The sequence below is a fragment of the Solanum dulcamara genome, chromosome 11 (assembly GCF_947179165.1).
Source record: "Solanum dulcamara chromosome 11, daSolDulc1.2, whole genome shotgun sequence".
Lineage (NCBI taxonomy): Eukaryota > Viridiplantae > Streptophyta > Magnoliopsida > Solanales > Solanaceae > Solanum > Solanum dulcamara.
In genome coordinates, this window is record NC_077247.1 from 1,624,930 (window position 1) to 1,640,843 (window position 15,914).

Below are 15,914 nucleotides of genomic sequence, written 5' to 3' on the forward strand. Positions count from 1 at the left end.
ATGTCCTTTAGTCCATCGCTTTTCTGGAATTTTTTTAAATTTTTTTTCCAGAAAAACGACGGACGGAGACTCTCAGTCCGTCGCCTTTCTGAAAAAATTTTAGAATACCAAGATCAAAAAGCAACGAATGGAGATCAATAATTCGTCGATTTATATTAAATAATTACTTTTTAAAAAAATAAAAAGACGGAGTCCGTCATTTTTTTTATATATATCTCTTTAATTAAAAAAATTTAGGGGCGATGCAGTCCATCGCTTTTTGCGACCCTGTCCATCGCTTTTTTAAAAGCGTCGAGCAAAAAATCGATGAAAGTGACTGGGTCGCTTTTCCGTCGAGTTTGACCAAAGAAGCAACGCAATCCGTTGCTTTGTTGCGTCGTTTTTTAAATTTTTTTTAGTAGTGATACTTACTTTATTTGTGGGGCTCAGTCGGCCTATGTCTACTAAGTACCATTCCTTTGGTACTCATACTACACTTTTGCATTCTGCAGATCATAGTATGGGTTATCGCCGCTGATTTGGACTGGTGCAAAACAACTATTGATTCAGAGATTGGGTGATCTCCTGGCATCTAGAGTTGCCGATTTTCATCCATTTTGGGCTAGGACTAGTCTTTACTTACTTTCGAAGATTGTCTGTACTCCTATTTTGATTTAGATACTCGATTATCGACTGATGTCAGGTCTTGGGGTAGTTTCTTGTGTTTAACTTCAATTGTGTTCTTTCTTCTCTTTGCTATTTACTTTCTGCTTATTAGGTTCATCTTACGCTTGATAGCCTGTTACTTCTGATTTCGGGCTAAGGATTAAGGATTAGGCTTACCTGATTGTGGGTGTTAGCAGGTGTCATCATGACTTTAGAAATCCTTTCGTGATAGATAGATAGATCGATCGATAGATATAGATATAGATAGAAAGATAAAATATCAATGATAAAAATTCTGGTTAAACTTTGATACATCATCATCTGATTAAACAAAATATTGTAAAAGAAAAGTATTCCGTCAAATATAAAATTAGACAAGAAAAGATATATACACTTTTTGTTCAAAATGTGGCACACACTTTTTTTTTAATCTGTCGTCTTTAAATAAAATATTCCCTTTATCCTTAGTTTAAAGTCTTAGTTTAACTGCACACGACATTTAAGAAATAAAGAGAAAAATTCTTTTAAATTTTATGGTCTAAAATTAAAAATATTTATAAGGGCACAAATATTTGAAATTCGATTTTTTTTTAAAAAATGTATGTCAAATTTCGGTGATTGTTAGGTTTGTGTAATAATGTTGTATTAATGGTGGGAAGATTAGAGGATAGATGAAGTTGAAAATCCGTTATGATGTTTGAGTTGCTATACTAATGAAACGTCTTGTATTCTAATGATGTTTCAGTTGCCATATATATAACTTGTTCTTCTTCGCCGAATAAACATATTTGTGTGTTTCAAGGTGAAATCCATGAAGAAAGGTTTGCCTCTTTTTCTTCAATTTGGTCCTGTTTATGTGAGAAAATATTTGAATTGGTCTGTGTGTGTGTTTACAGGTAAGAGGGAAGCTGAGAATGAAATTGACAAGTTATTTATCAGTAGAAAGAAACATCAAAAAAACAAGAGGGTACGTGTATCTTAATTCACTGCATCTACATAACATGAATTCTCATCTTTCCAAATTAGCCAGCACTTGTGACGAGGATGAAGTAATACTCTTTCCAAAGTATTCTTTTTTATAACACTTTGCCTAACTAACTCTGCTGCTATTGGTTGGTGGATAATAGGCTAAGGTTATTGCAACTTCAAGTAAGGATGATCATGATTCTACTTCTGACAAAGATGTACCTCTACCCAAGAAATTTCCTCTTAATGCCTCTGCTGCAGCTTCTGGAAAAGATGACTCAAGTAGTTCTGACAATGATACGGAGGATACCTCTAAAAAGGACGAATTATAGTCAGGTGAACGATCTAGTTCTGAAGATGATAGCAGCTCTGCGGAGGATGCTGCTGTCTCTAAAAAGGAAGAGTCGTCTGGTGATGGATCTAGTTCTGAGGATGATAGCACCTCTGCGGAGGATGATGCTGTCTCAAAAATGGAAGAATCATCTGATGATGGATCTAGTTCTGAGGATGATAGAAGCTATGCGGAGAAGGAGGAGGATGTTATTGCTGCTGCCTCTAAAAAGGAAGAATCGTCCGGTGATGGATCTAGTTCTGAGGATGATAGCACCTCTGTGGAGGATGATGCTGTCTCTAAAATGGAAGAATCTGTCTGATGAAGGATCTGGTTCTGAGGATGATAGAAGATCTGCGGATGATGATGCTAACTCTAAAAAGGAAGAATCGTCAGGTGATGGATCTAGTTCTGAGGATGATGGCGGTTCTGTGGAGGATGCTGCTGTCTCTAAAATGGAATAATCGTCTGGCGAAGGTTCTAGTACTGTGGATGATAGCAGCTCTGCAGAGGAGGAGGATGTTGTTAACAAGGATGATGATGCTACCTCTAAAACGGAAGAATGGAGTGGCAAGTTCAGCTCCGATGACGATGTAAGGGCATATGTTAAGTCATGATATATACATGCAAATAATTATATTGGTGCTGCGCGCTATAATTGATCCTTTTTGAAGGAACCAACCAAACTGAAAAAGACACCCGACCCTCTGATGAAGACAATCATTCTGATGTCGACAAGGTTTGAGTACAAAGTTGTCCTCTTCCTAATCGTACTTGCTTTTTCAGTATCTTATTTGCTTTGTTGCGCGCTTATCGTCTCATTAGGGAAAGGCTGTTGTTCTATATGCTCTGATTCCTCTATTCAGCCAAAGTTGTATTTGAAATGTTTTTGCAGACTTGTGTATGTCATTGGTAGCTAAATCTTCTTTCCTTTATTATTAACATCTGTATGTTCTTTTTTATTCCCAATTCATCACTTTTTTCGCTAATGACAAATCTATGTATGAACCCTTTAATTTGTACTTCCATAACTTTTAATGAATTGCTTTGTCTCATCTCTAAATATTCCCATAGGTTGGATTTGTTGATATTAGGATGTATTGCTTCATCTCTTTTGTTGGTGAAATTACAAGATTACAAATTACAATTGAAAAATAAAATGAAGAAAATAAATTCACTTTTTGGCTGAGACGCAAATATCTCGCTCTCTTTAAGGAGATTCAAACCCACTGCAATAAATTTTTTCACCGGTCCAGCAGTAGTCCTCTTGACTTGTTGCCTTCAGGATATAACAGCCTTAACACAAAATGTAACTCAACAAACTCTGGACAAGAGTTGAGTTTAAAGCTCCACAAAAAAGAACATCTCACAAAAAAAACATCTTCCTTCAACTAATAAGAACTCATTTTTTTGACAAATTTAATGAACTCAATGTTTTCTGTCATTTCAAAACAAAGAAAACCCCTCTATTTATAGGAAAGTAAAGCATTCAAACGATGAAAAAAATAGTGGAATGACATCATTAACATTTAGTGCACAATTATCATTTAGTGCACCACTTACTAGTGATAATTAGGTTAAAATAAATTATCATTTTGTGCATCACATACTAGTTATAGTTATGTTAAAATAAATTATCATTTAGTGCACCACTTAATAGAGATAATTATGTTTAAAAAATACAATGGATTGACTAATATATGAACTAATGCAAAATAGAATAAGGATGACATTAGATGTCATCAATGGACAATTGCTAAAATTGTAATTTAAAAAAATGTTAAAATGTCACACTAACAATCTCCCACTCATTTTAATATTATATAAGAGAGTCTATCAGCTGAAGGAAGACTAATATACATAATAAAGGTGTGCTCTGCATTGAACCTCCACTTAGTGAAATAATAACATTTACTCCAGAGTCGTAGTCGTCTCTGGCTTGAACTATGACTGCTTAAAGGACATAAAATATTACTGCTCACACATAGTAATCAAGGTGTTGTCACGAGCTTTCTAATCCAGCACATTAAGGCCTTGTGCTATCCCAGTTTTATGAGTGCTTTTGAGAATAAGCTCAATTCTCATAGGAAGCGACCTACTTCCACACTCACATAGGTGAAATCTGTAGAGAATGCTTCTGTAAGTTTAACACTCCACCCATACGGGCTATAAATTTTCATTAAGAGTTTTTTTTAACTCAACCTCCACAATTTACTGTAGGAAACAATGCACTCACATGACAGGGAGGAAATAAAAAATAGTGCATTTTTTCACAGCAAATCATCATATAATTTGTTTTTTCCATTGAACCTGGTTAGAGGATCTCTAGTCCCAGGTTGGATTTCCTCATATATGACTCATCAATTTATAGGCTTCAATCCCATCCCCCTCAATGTGCTCCAGACATTTTTTCTTGTTAAGGCCTTAATAAGAGGATCTGCAAGATTTTCACAAGATTTGACATAATCAACATTAATGGTACTACTTGTGAAATACGATCTTACATTACTTTATTTCCTCCTTATAGGTATAGATTTACCGTTGTAATAACAATTTTGAACTCTACCAATTGCTGCAGTGCTATCACAATGAATTAAATTGGAGGAATTGATTTTTCAAAATAAGGTATTTGAAATAATAAATCTCTTAACCAATTCGCTTCCTCACTAGCTGAAGCTTAAGCAATTAGTTCAGCCTCCATGGTAGAGTGAGCAATTATAGTTTGATTTCTTGATTTCCAACAAACACCACCACCATCCAATGTAAACATGTAACTAGTGGTCGAACAGGAATCATATGCTAGAGCGTTCCAATCTGCATCAAAAAATCCTTCAAGCACAACATGATATGTTTTATAGAACAAAACACAAGTTTTTGTTCCAATTAAATATCTCATAACTCTTGTTATAACATGTCAATGTTCATTACCTGTCTTGCTTGTAAACCTGCTAAGTACTCCTACTGCATATGCAATATTAGGCCTAGTGCAATCAGTCACATATCTCAAACTTTCAATTAAGCTAGCATACTCCTTTTGATTTATCACATCATTTTCACTTTGAACAGGAAACAAGTGTACACTTGAATCAAAAGGAGTTAAAACATGCTTGCAATCAAGAAAAATTATTTTTTCAAAATTTCTCAACATAATGTGATTGGTCAAGGAAAATTCCATCACGTGTTCTAATAATTTTTATTCCAAGAATAAAATTTGCCTCACCAAGATCTTTCATATCAAAATGGCTTCTATGAATATTCTTAGTATCATCAATAACACTTATATTAGAGCCAAAGATCAATAAATCATCAACATATGAAAGAAAAGTCAACAAAGGCTGCCAAGTAAAGTCCAATTCAAAGAAGGAAAAAGTAGACAAAAAAGTAGGCAGAAAAAGGAAAAAGAAAGGAAAAGAAAGGTCCTAGTATAATTGGGTTTTCTTTTTCCTAAAAGGAAAACACAAAGTTTTTATATATTTGGCTAGTCATTTTTCTTATAGAAAAAGGTTTATGACTCTATAAATATAAGCTCATTACTTCTAACATGACAGCATCCACAATTCAGAGAGAGAGAGTAAAAACACAAAGAGAGTTATACACCAAGATAAATATTGTAGTCTTGAGTCTTGAGTGTCCTCTTTAGTGAGTTGTTCCTTTTACAAGAGAGAAGTGTTAATTATTGTTTTCTCCTTGTAATTGAGAGCGGTGTAGTCCATATCATAATAGTAAAAATCCTTTTACCCCGTGGTTTTTCCCCTCTATTTGTTTGAGGGTTTCCACGTAAAATTTTCATGTCCAATTTATTTTCATTATTTATCATCATATCAAACTTTACTTGTGGTGCTTTCTCCCCCCAACAACATATAGGCAAATAATCACATGTGTATTATTCCAAGACTTATGATATATGCACTTATCACTGTATTATTCCAAGACTTATGATATATGCACTTATCACACTCATTTGTTTTAAAATTATTTTCAGTCATGCAGGGATCAAACTTGTCATGCCATTGCTTTTGTGCCTGTTTCAAGCCATATAGGGATTTTGTAAGTTTACATACTTTGCTTTCTTGTCCTGCTTCAACAAAACCCTCAGGTTGTTCTATATAAATTTCTTCATTAAGGTCTCCATTTTAAAAAGTAGTTTTTACATCCATTTGATGAATATTCAAATCAAAAATTGTAGTCATAGCAATTAAAAGTCTAATTGATGTAATTCTAGTAACCGGAGAAAAAGTATCAAAAAACTCTAGGTCTTCTAGTTGCTTAAATCTTTTAGCAACTAGTCTAGCCTTGTATTTATCGATAGATCCATCTGATTTTTTTTTCGTAAGACCCCTTTGCAACCAATTATTTTACAACCTGGTGATAAATCAACTAACTTCCAAGTTTTATTCGAAATTGGTGATTCCATTTCAACATTTATAGCCTTTTTCCAAAAAATAGAATCATGTGAAGATAGAGCTTTTTGTAAAGTGAAAGAGTCATCTCCAACATTAAAAATATAAAAATCAGGACCAAAATCTTTTTCTACTCTAGCTCTTTTACTTCTTTTTAACTCAAAATGATCAATTTCTTTATTTTTTAATGTGGAAGAAGAAGAACGTTCAATCCTTTGACTCCCATTATTCTTAGAATCCAAAGAAAATTTATTTTCATGAAAAATTGCATCACCTGATTCTATTATAATATTATATTCAAGATTAAAAAATCTATAGGTTGTACTATTTGAAGCATAATCAAGAAAAACATAAGTAGTAACTTTCTTACCCAATTATTTAACCTTGGGATCCATTAGCCTCACAAAGGCTAGACAACTCCAAACTCTTAGATATCCCAAACTTGGCTTGTGACCTTTCCACAACTCAAAAAGTGTCAGTTTAGTCTTTTTATGAGGCACTCCATTTAACACATAACATGAAGTCAAAATATCTTCACCCAAAAAATTTAAAGGTGTGTTTGACTTAATAAGCATGACATTAGTCAATTCAACCAAAGTTATATTTTTCTTTTCTGCTACACCATTAGATGAAGTAGAATAAGGAGGAGGAGTTTCATGAATTATTTCCAATGATCTAACAAAAGAATTAAACTCATTTGACTCATATTCACGACCTCTATCACTTCTAATTCTTTTTATTTTCTTTCAAAACTGATTTTCAACCTCATGGAGAAGAAATTTAAAATTTTCAAAAGCATCACTTTTATTTTTCATCAAGTAAACATATATAAACTTAGAAAAATCATCAATGAAAGTGATAAAATATATATTTCCTCCACGGGTTAAAATTCCTCCAAATTCACAAATATAAGTGTGAACATTCTAATAAATCAGTTTTCATTTCAACTTGAAAATGAGGTCTTTTAGTAATTTTGGCTTTACTACAAGCTTCACACTTTTTTTTTAATCACTGGGATTAATCCTAAACTACTCATGATTCCAACATAACGATCATTAATATGACATAAACGAGCATGTCAAAAATTAGTAGAAGAAAGCATGTAAATAGAAGTAGAAACTTTATTCATTTCAACATTTAGTTTAAACATCCCATCACAAGCATACCCCTTTCCCACAAAAATACCCTTTTTCACAATTACATATTGATCAGATTCAATAATCTGTTTAAAGCCTGTTTTATTAAGAAAAAAATTAGACATCAAGTTTTTTTCTCATGGAAGGAGTATAAAGTACATCTTTCAAAGTTAACTCCCTTCCAGAGGTAAAACACAATTGGACATCTCCCGTTCTAAGCACTTGAGTAGTATGAGAATCACCAAGCATGATGGTTTTGATCTCTCCAAAAGGAGTATATTTTTTAAACCAATTTTTGTCATAATAGACATGACGGTTTGCACCAGAATCAGCCCACCATCTATCAACATTCTCAACCATGTTTATGTCTGTAATCATTGCCACAAAAGGCTCTTCAGTGACATTTTCCTGAGGTGTAGGACCACGTTTTCGATATCTGCAAAATCGAGCAATATGCCCACTCTTGCCACAGACAAAGCATGGTCCCTTATCATAAAAATGTTGATTTTGTGCTTGGCTATTTTCACCATTATTTTCTTGGGAGGTCTATATTTATTTTTCTTGAACTTTTTCTTCTTAGGCTTCAAAGAGGTATTTTTGTTAGATTCAGGAGTAGCATTATTTGAAGTAACTAAATTTACCTTTATTGTGATGGTTCTCTCTTTTTTTTATAAAAGTGCAAGGCCCCTTGCCTCCTCTTCCATGCGAATTTTTATTATCAAAGTCATAGTTTTTGAAACTCTTTTCATGAAGGTGGAAGTTTATCTATTATGCTACAAACAATAAGGTTATCTCCAATTTTGACTTCCTCGGACCTAAGCTCTTCAACAATCATTATAAAATTTTGAGCTTGGTCTATCACCGATTTGTCATCCACTATTTGGAAATGAAAAAATTGGCTAACAACATATTTTTTCGCTCCAGCTTCTTTAGTATCATACTTACTCTGCAATGCTTTCCAAATTTTCTCTGCACTAGAGTAAGTTCTATCATAATAATAATAAAAATTATCAGATAGACAATTAAGAATATAATGCCGACACTTGTAGGAATTATCATTAAACTTTTCCACTTTCTCTTGATGAGAAATAAGTTCATCATTATCAATGGAGAGAATGTCAACTTTATTAGGATTCTTTTCAGTTAAGACATATGAAACATTGAGAAGACTTAAGTAGAAAAAAGTACTTTACCCTTCCATCTCTTGAAATGATTACCATTGAACCGAAATGGCTTGTTGAGATCTCCCATCTTGATATCCGTGGACTTTTCAATTGTAGCCATATTGAATCTCCTTAAAAATTGTTGGTAAAATTACAAGATTACAAATTATAATTGAAAAATAAAATGAAGAAAATAAATTCACTTCTTGGCCGAGGCGTGGATATCTTGCTCTCTTTAAAGAGATTCAAGCCCACTGCAATAAATATTTTCATGGTCCAGCAATATCCCTCTTGACTTGTCCTCTCCAGGATACAATAGCCTTATCACAAAATGTAACTCAATAAACTCTGGACAAGAGTTGAGTTTAAAGCTCCACAAAAAAGAACACCTCCCTTCGACTAATAAGTACTCTTTTTTTTGACAAACTTAATGCCCTCAATGTTTTCTGTCATTTTAATACAAAGAAGACCTCTCAATTTATAGGAGAGGAAAACATTCAAAAGATGAAAAAATAATGAAATACCATCATTAACATTTAGTGTACAATTATCATTTAGTGCACCACTTACTAGAGATAATTAGGTTAAAAGAAATTATCATTTTATACACCACTTACTAGTGATAGTTATATTAAAATAAATTATCAGTTAGTGCACCACTTAATAGAGATAATTATGTTTAAAAAACATAATGGATTGACTAATATATGAACTAATGCAAAGTAGAATAAAGATGACATTAGATGTCATCAATGGACAATTACTAAAATTGCAATTTAATAAAATATTAAAATGCCACACTGACATCTCTCACCACTTGTTTTTTCATCAAAGACACAGTTTGTTGTAATGTTAGTTGTAAAGTTAAGGAGGATTTCAGGACGTCTGTGTGTTCATCCAAACCATCTAATCCAAGAAGACTCCCTTCCAAAACTAGTAATTTACAAATAACATCCACGAAATTAATTTGTCAAAACTAAATATTACGTTTGTGTTGATGAACATCATTTATATATTTTCTTGTGTTATTAGATACGCTGTAGATAGAAGCCATCCATCTTATGAGGAGACTAGTGGAGCAGTATAGGGAGAGGAAGAGGGATTTGCATATGGTATTCATCAATCTAAAAAAAGGCTTATGATAAAGTTCCACAAGAGATACTACAGATATGTTTGGAGGCTAAAGGTGTACCTGTGGCGTACATTAGGGTGATCAAGGATATGTATAAGGGTGCCAAAACCAGGGTAAGGACAGTAGGAGGGGATTCAGAGATTTTTCTAGTTAGGATGGAGTTGCATCAAGGATCAGCCCTTAATCCATTTTTATTTGCCTTGGTGATAGATGAATTGACACGACAAATTCAAGGTGAGGTACCATGGTGTATACTTTTTCGGATGACATAGTCCTGATCGATGAGACTCATAGCAGAGTTAACGCTAAACTGGATGTTGGAGACATATCTTCGAGTCTAAAGGGTTTAAGCTGAGTAGGACCAAAACAGAGTACCTAGAGTGCAAGTTCAATGAGACACCTCAGGAGGTTGGCACGGAAGTTAGGCTTGGTGACCAGGCCATCCAAAAGAAAAATAGTTTCAAGTACCTTAGGTCTATCATGCAAGGCAATGGAGAGATTGACGATGATGTCACATATCGTATTGGGCAGGGTGGATGAAATAGAGGCTCGCTTCCGGTATGCTATGTGACAAGAAGATGCCACCACAACTTAAGGGCAAGTTCTACAAAGTGGTGGTAGGACCGGCTATGTTATATGGGGAGGAGTGTTGGCCAGTTAAGGTCTCTCACGTTTAAAAGATGAAAGTATATCATATGAGAATGTTGAGATGGATGCATGGGCATACCAGGAGTGACAAGATTAGAAATGAGGTTATTCAAAATAAGGTCGGAGTGGTCTCAGTGGAAGACAAGATGCGGGAGATGCGACTGAGATGGTTTGGGCATGTGAAGAGGAGAGAAACAGATGCCCTAGTGAGGAGGAGTGAGAGGTTGGCCATGGATGGTTTCAGAAGAGGTAGGGGTAGGCCAAAGAAATATTGGAGAGAGGTGATTAAATAGGACATTGCGCAGTTACAACTTATCGAGGACATGACCTTAGATAGGAGGGTGTGGAGGACCCACATTAGGGTAGAAGACTAGTACATAATCTTGTTATTCTTACCTAGTAGTAGGGGCATTAGCGCACTATAATTTCTTTTGTGGAGGACTCAGATTAGGATAAAAGTCTAGGTGACTTATCCTTACACCATTGTAGTTGTAGTTCTGCTCATTGTTTATTGCCATTTGATTTCTGTATTGTATTGTTGTTTATAGGTGTGGGGCCGTTGCATTTTGAGTATCTGATTTATTTATAGTAGTTAATGCCTCTTTCCTTTCCTACTATTTCAACCATGACTTTCTCAGTTTTGCTATTACTTTTTTTCATCTTGTTTTCGATATGCTTTTCCCTATCTGACCTTTTATCTTGTTTTCCTCTCTTGAGCCGAGGGTCTTTCGGAAATAGCTGCCCTACCCTTCCAGGTAGGGGTTAGGTCTGCATACACTCTACCCTCTCCAGACTCTACATGGTGGGATTATACTGGGTTTGTTGTTGTTGTTGTTGTATTAGATACACTGCAGGGAGGAGCCATGGAAGGAGAATGAGACCGAGTTCCTCATCACAACACTCTATGTAGAATTGGTGATTCATCATTAAGACGTCAACCAAATATACTGGGAAGTAATTGTTCAAAAATTGTATCATCAAACACGCAAACAAACTAGTGTAAGGAAGTGCAGACACTATACAAAAAATTTAGAGATGAGACAAAGCAATTCATGGATCTGTTACAAGTTACTAGTTATGAATGGAACCCAAATAACAACAAAGTAACTTGTAAGGATGACCTGTGGGAACATATTTACTGGGTACGTAATTAAGTTTATTAAAGCTACTATATGCAATTTGTACGTTGACTAATAAATTTTTCTTGTTTCAAGTACAGATCCATGGTGGTGAGAAGACGTTTAGAAAGAAAGGGCTTTTACATTATAATCTGTTAAGGGAGATATTCAGCAGTGGTAAACATTATTCTAGTTTTGTGCAGGAATCAGATGTCCACGGAATAGTACACACACCTCCACTCACCTCAACAAGAATTTGGAGTTGGTTATTTGGTTAACAGACAATCACAGTAACACAATATCATAATCATATTTTTATTACGTGTAAATCATGTCTATTAGTACAATTTAAAGGTATTATGTCGATGTTACTACTACTAATATAATCTATTATCATGAAAATCTAAATACCTGCAATGAGACTCCCTATAAATACAACAACAACAACAACGACCCAGTGAAATCCCACAACGTGGGGTCTAGGGAGGGTAAAGTGTACGCAGACCTGACTCCTACCAAGGTAGGATGGCTGTTTTCGAAAGACCCTCGGCTCAGTAAAAGTAAAAAAGCAAAAAGAAGTCAGATAAGAATAAGAAGTTCAAAGCAATATGAAAAGGCAAGTAACGAGTAACGAAAGCAACCCAGATAAGTGAGACTCCCTATAAATATCAAATGAAAATTAAAATAACATATCTATCTCTTAGCATTTTCTTCGTGCAATGACATATATTAATATTATTAGGGGTGTGTATCGGCCTGTTTGGTTCGATTTTAAGTATTATCATCTCGGTTTATCAGTTTTCGATTTTTAAATACGCTAAATCGATAGTCAAATCAATAAGATATTTGTTATCGGTTTTTGGTCTTTAACAGTTCGGTTTTCGATTTAACCAAAAAGAAAATGCTTCCAAAACAAATATACGACTTCTCCAACAATTTGACGCGATACAGGCCTACAGCGAAACAAGCAAATCTGACGTTCTTGTTGTGAATAATCACAATTCACATCCCTTGCCATTGTCATTGCAAACCGTAGCAGACATCGTTCTTAGTTCTTTAGATTTTGATATTGTGAACCTAAAGTAATATTAAAACTTATAGGGTAAATACAGTGTGAACTATGAAGTACTGTGAATTGTGTATTGTGTAGGATATTGATAATCTGATATAGTGATTATGTTAATATCTTTTGTTTGATACTTCGATATTTATGCATGAGTAAAAATTAAAATAGTAAATTATTATAGTATTAATAGGTTATCGGTTTATCCAATATCCCAATATCAAAAAATCAATACCAAATCGATAACCCAATAAATATTTTTTTATAAAATTATTAAATAACTGTTAACCCAATAACCTAATAGCAATAAATCAATAACACTTTTTTTATTCGATTATCGGTCGGTTCGATTTTTGCACACTCCTAAATATTATAAAGGAAAAAAGACTTAAATATGTCACTGAACTATTATAAATGGTTCATCTTTATCATTCGTTAAAAGTTTAACTCATTTATACCATCACTGTTATAAAATAGACTTATTTAAGCCATTACCAGTTTTACCACATGACCTCTTGTTAGAGGTTCACATCAGCAAATTGGGTCTACTAAAAATCTGACCCATTTAAAAAATAACTCACCCACATCACCAAATACATCATATACAGAATTGTGATTGCCTCAAAATTATTTCCCCTTGACATATATTGTAATGACCCTCCAGGTCATTTTTTTTGTCTTTTGATCTTTTCAGTGTATAGAGTTTTCTAGTAGCGACCCCAAGTCATTTATGACTTTTGGGATTGACTGTTTGGTCACCTGGTCGTTTGTTTGGATTTTATGCCCGTTTCTATGTTTTGAAACTTTTGGAGTTTGAACTATTAACTTTGGTCAAAACTCTAAGAAGATGGCCCCATAATGAATTTCTGATGGTTCCATTAGCTTTGAAAGGGTCATTTTAGGCTAGCATCGTGGTCAGCTCGAGTTCCAACCTTTTCAGTGCGAGTTTGTTTCATTAGGCATTTTAACATTTAAGATTTGGCCTAAGTTAGACCTCAATCAACATTCTTGGTAAAAGTTTTTGAATGAGAATTTCAATAGCGCGATTAACTCCAAAGCATCGAGTTTGGTCTAGAACAACCATTCGTATGGGTCCCGAGGCTTCCGGGCTTATTCCAAGCCCCATTTGGAATTTGGCTTAAAATGACGCTTGGATGTGAGACCCTTTTTTTGGTCGAAACGACCTCTGATGGAAATTTTGGCATCGCCTTGAGTTTAAAATGTCAGAATTGTTGAGGTAACATATCTCATTCTCATACATGGGGTTTCGAATGAATTTGAGCACCCCGTCGAAGAATTTTCTTGCTTGGTGAACCAACTGATGTAATAACATCTGGTGTACCTAAATTTTACCTTCGCATTCACGGATTTGATCTCCACATTCGTAGAGGAGAAGCTTGTTGACTCTCCATTTTCATGGACCTAGTCTCAGTATTCGCAGAGGCTGGTCAAAGCTGACCACCGCATTAGCGGACTTGGTCCCACATTCGCAGAGGCTAGTCAAAGTTGACTCCTTATTCATGAATCATGGTCAATTGCGATATCTCGAGCTAGGAGACTCCATTTTGGGTGATGCAAAGTCCAGCGTGTTTGGAAAGTTTATGGCTATACATCGCAGTGTTTGGGGATTATTTGGGACTATATCGAGGTAATTTCTTGCCCGAAGGTTTGCCCAACCCTCTTTAATAGAGTTTTCTTGTGAATTTATTTGCATGAGCTATTTTTGGACTATTTCAAGCCTCGAATTATGTTCCATTTTGGGACACAAGTTTGGGGAGGTAGAACATTTTGACAGAGTCCATCTTGAGATACCGGTGTGGGTCCCACAATTCTATTTAAGACTCCATCTTGTGTACGTCTCCTAATTGCAAATTTTATGTTGACACGTCCATAATGACGTCGTTATCAATATTTTGTTAGCATGGCATAAATTGGAGGTGATTCAGAATCAAAAGGCATCAATTTGGCAGATTTTGAGCATGTGTTATCAGCTTCAAGGTAGGCTACGGTCTCTCTCTCTGACTAAGCTTTATTAGATAATTTATAATATAAATTACATGTGATTTAGGTTAGTAATTTCTGAGCAATAAAGTTTCCTCCTCCTATTCTGCTTTCTTGGTTCCCGATTAAGCCTTAGTCTAGCGTAGTCTCGTGAAATCCTTAGCTTAGTCTATGCTCCATGCTTGAGGTATGAATTAGAGTGTTTATCCTTAGTGGGATTGATATTGGTGGCCTTAGGCTATTATTGAGCCTTAAATGCCATAGTATGTGCTTTGGTGCCCCTATAACTAGGCATAACTTTCGATAGGGCCTATTTTGAATGACGTATCTTGTGCTACTGCTTGAGACCTTCGTGGCTTTTTGTAACTATATGTTTGGCTTAGTATACTCAATCTGGAGTGGCATGCTTGGGGTAAGACCCCATCCTTTGATTTTTCTCCCCCTAGTTGATTTTGAGCCACTTCTTGTTTCCTACTCTTCATGGCTAGAAATAGGCTTGTGATGCTTTATTAAGCTGATGTTATATTATTGGGCTCGAGGCCATGTTTGATGAGTAGTTGGATTCCAGGTTAGTTTCCTCCGTCTTGGTAGCGTGGTAGGATTGGAATTATATTTCTGATTGTGTGTACCTTACTTGGATGCTGGTGATGTCATGTTTTGCATTGGTTGAGCATTTTCACGTGTTTTGTAGTACAATCTCAGTTCATTAATTAATTTTCACTACTATTTTTAGAAGGCACATTCTCACTTTTACTATTTTTAAATTGGTGTTAATGAGAGTCGTACCACCTAGATCACTTTGATAAGCTAATTTTTTTAAACTTATGAGTCATCGTGGACATACTCTTTTCCTGTTGGAAGCATTAGAGGCAACTAGGATACACTCGGCTTTTACTTGACTATCTGACGTGTTGTCGCTTTTTTCATGCATTGAATTTGCTACTCACTCCTCCGGTACCATGATTGGGATGTTATATGTCTAAGACTTGATTTGGGTCCAAACACTATAGACGGACCACTCGCGTTCCCTATGAGCCCCTCTGGCCGTGATTACCACTATATCAGATAAGGAAGCTACATGGGTCCTACCTGACAGGCCAAAGGTTGGGTTTGGTATATGTACTTGATTATTGATGGTTACTGAAAGCCACCGATGTTACTACGAATTTTTACTACAAACTTGCATTCATATTTTTCGCCTATCACCAGTATAATTGTTTGTTGTTTGGCACCCCCGATTTTATAGGGACCAGGGGTTATGTTCGTTGTTATTACCTTCTGAGGTATGGGCGTCCGGTTGGTTATTGTTTG

The 15,914-nt window shown here is 35.0% G+C and overlaps 1 pseudogene; it reads left to right on the forward strand.

Moving 5' to 3' along the window:
* Nucleotides 1-1,532: 1,532 nt before the first annotated feature.
* Nucleotides 1,533-12,625, forward strand: LOC129875297 (uncharacterized; annotated as a pseudogene).
* The last annotated feature ends 3,289 nt before the right edge of the window (nucleotides 12,626-15,914 follow it).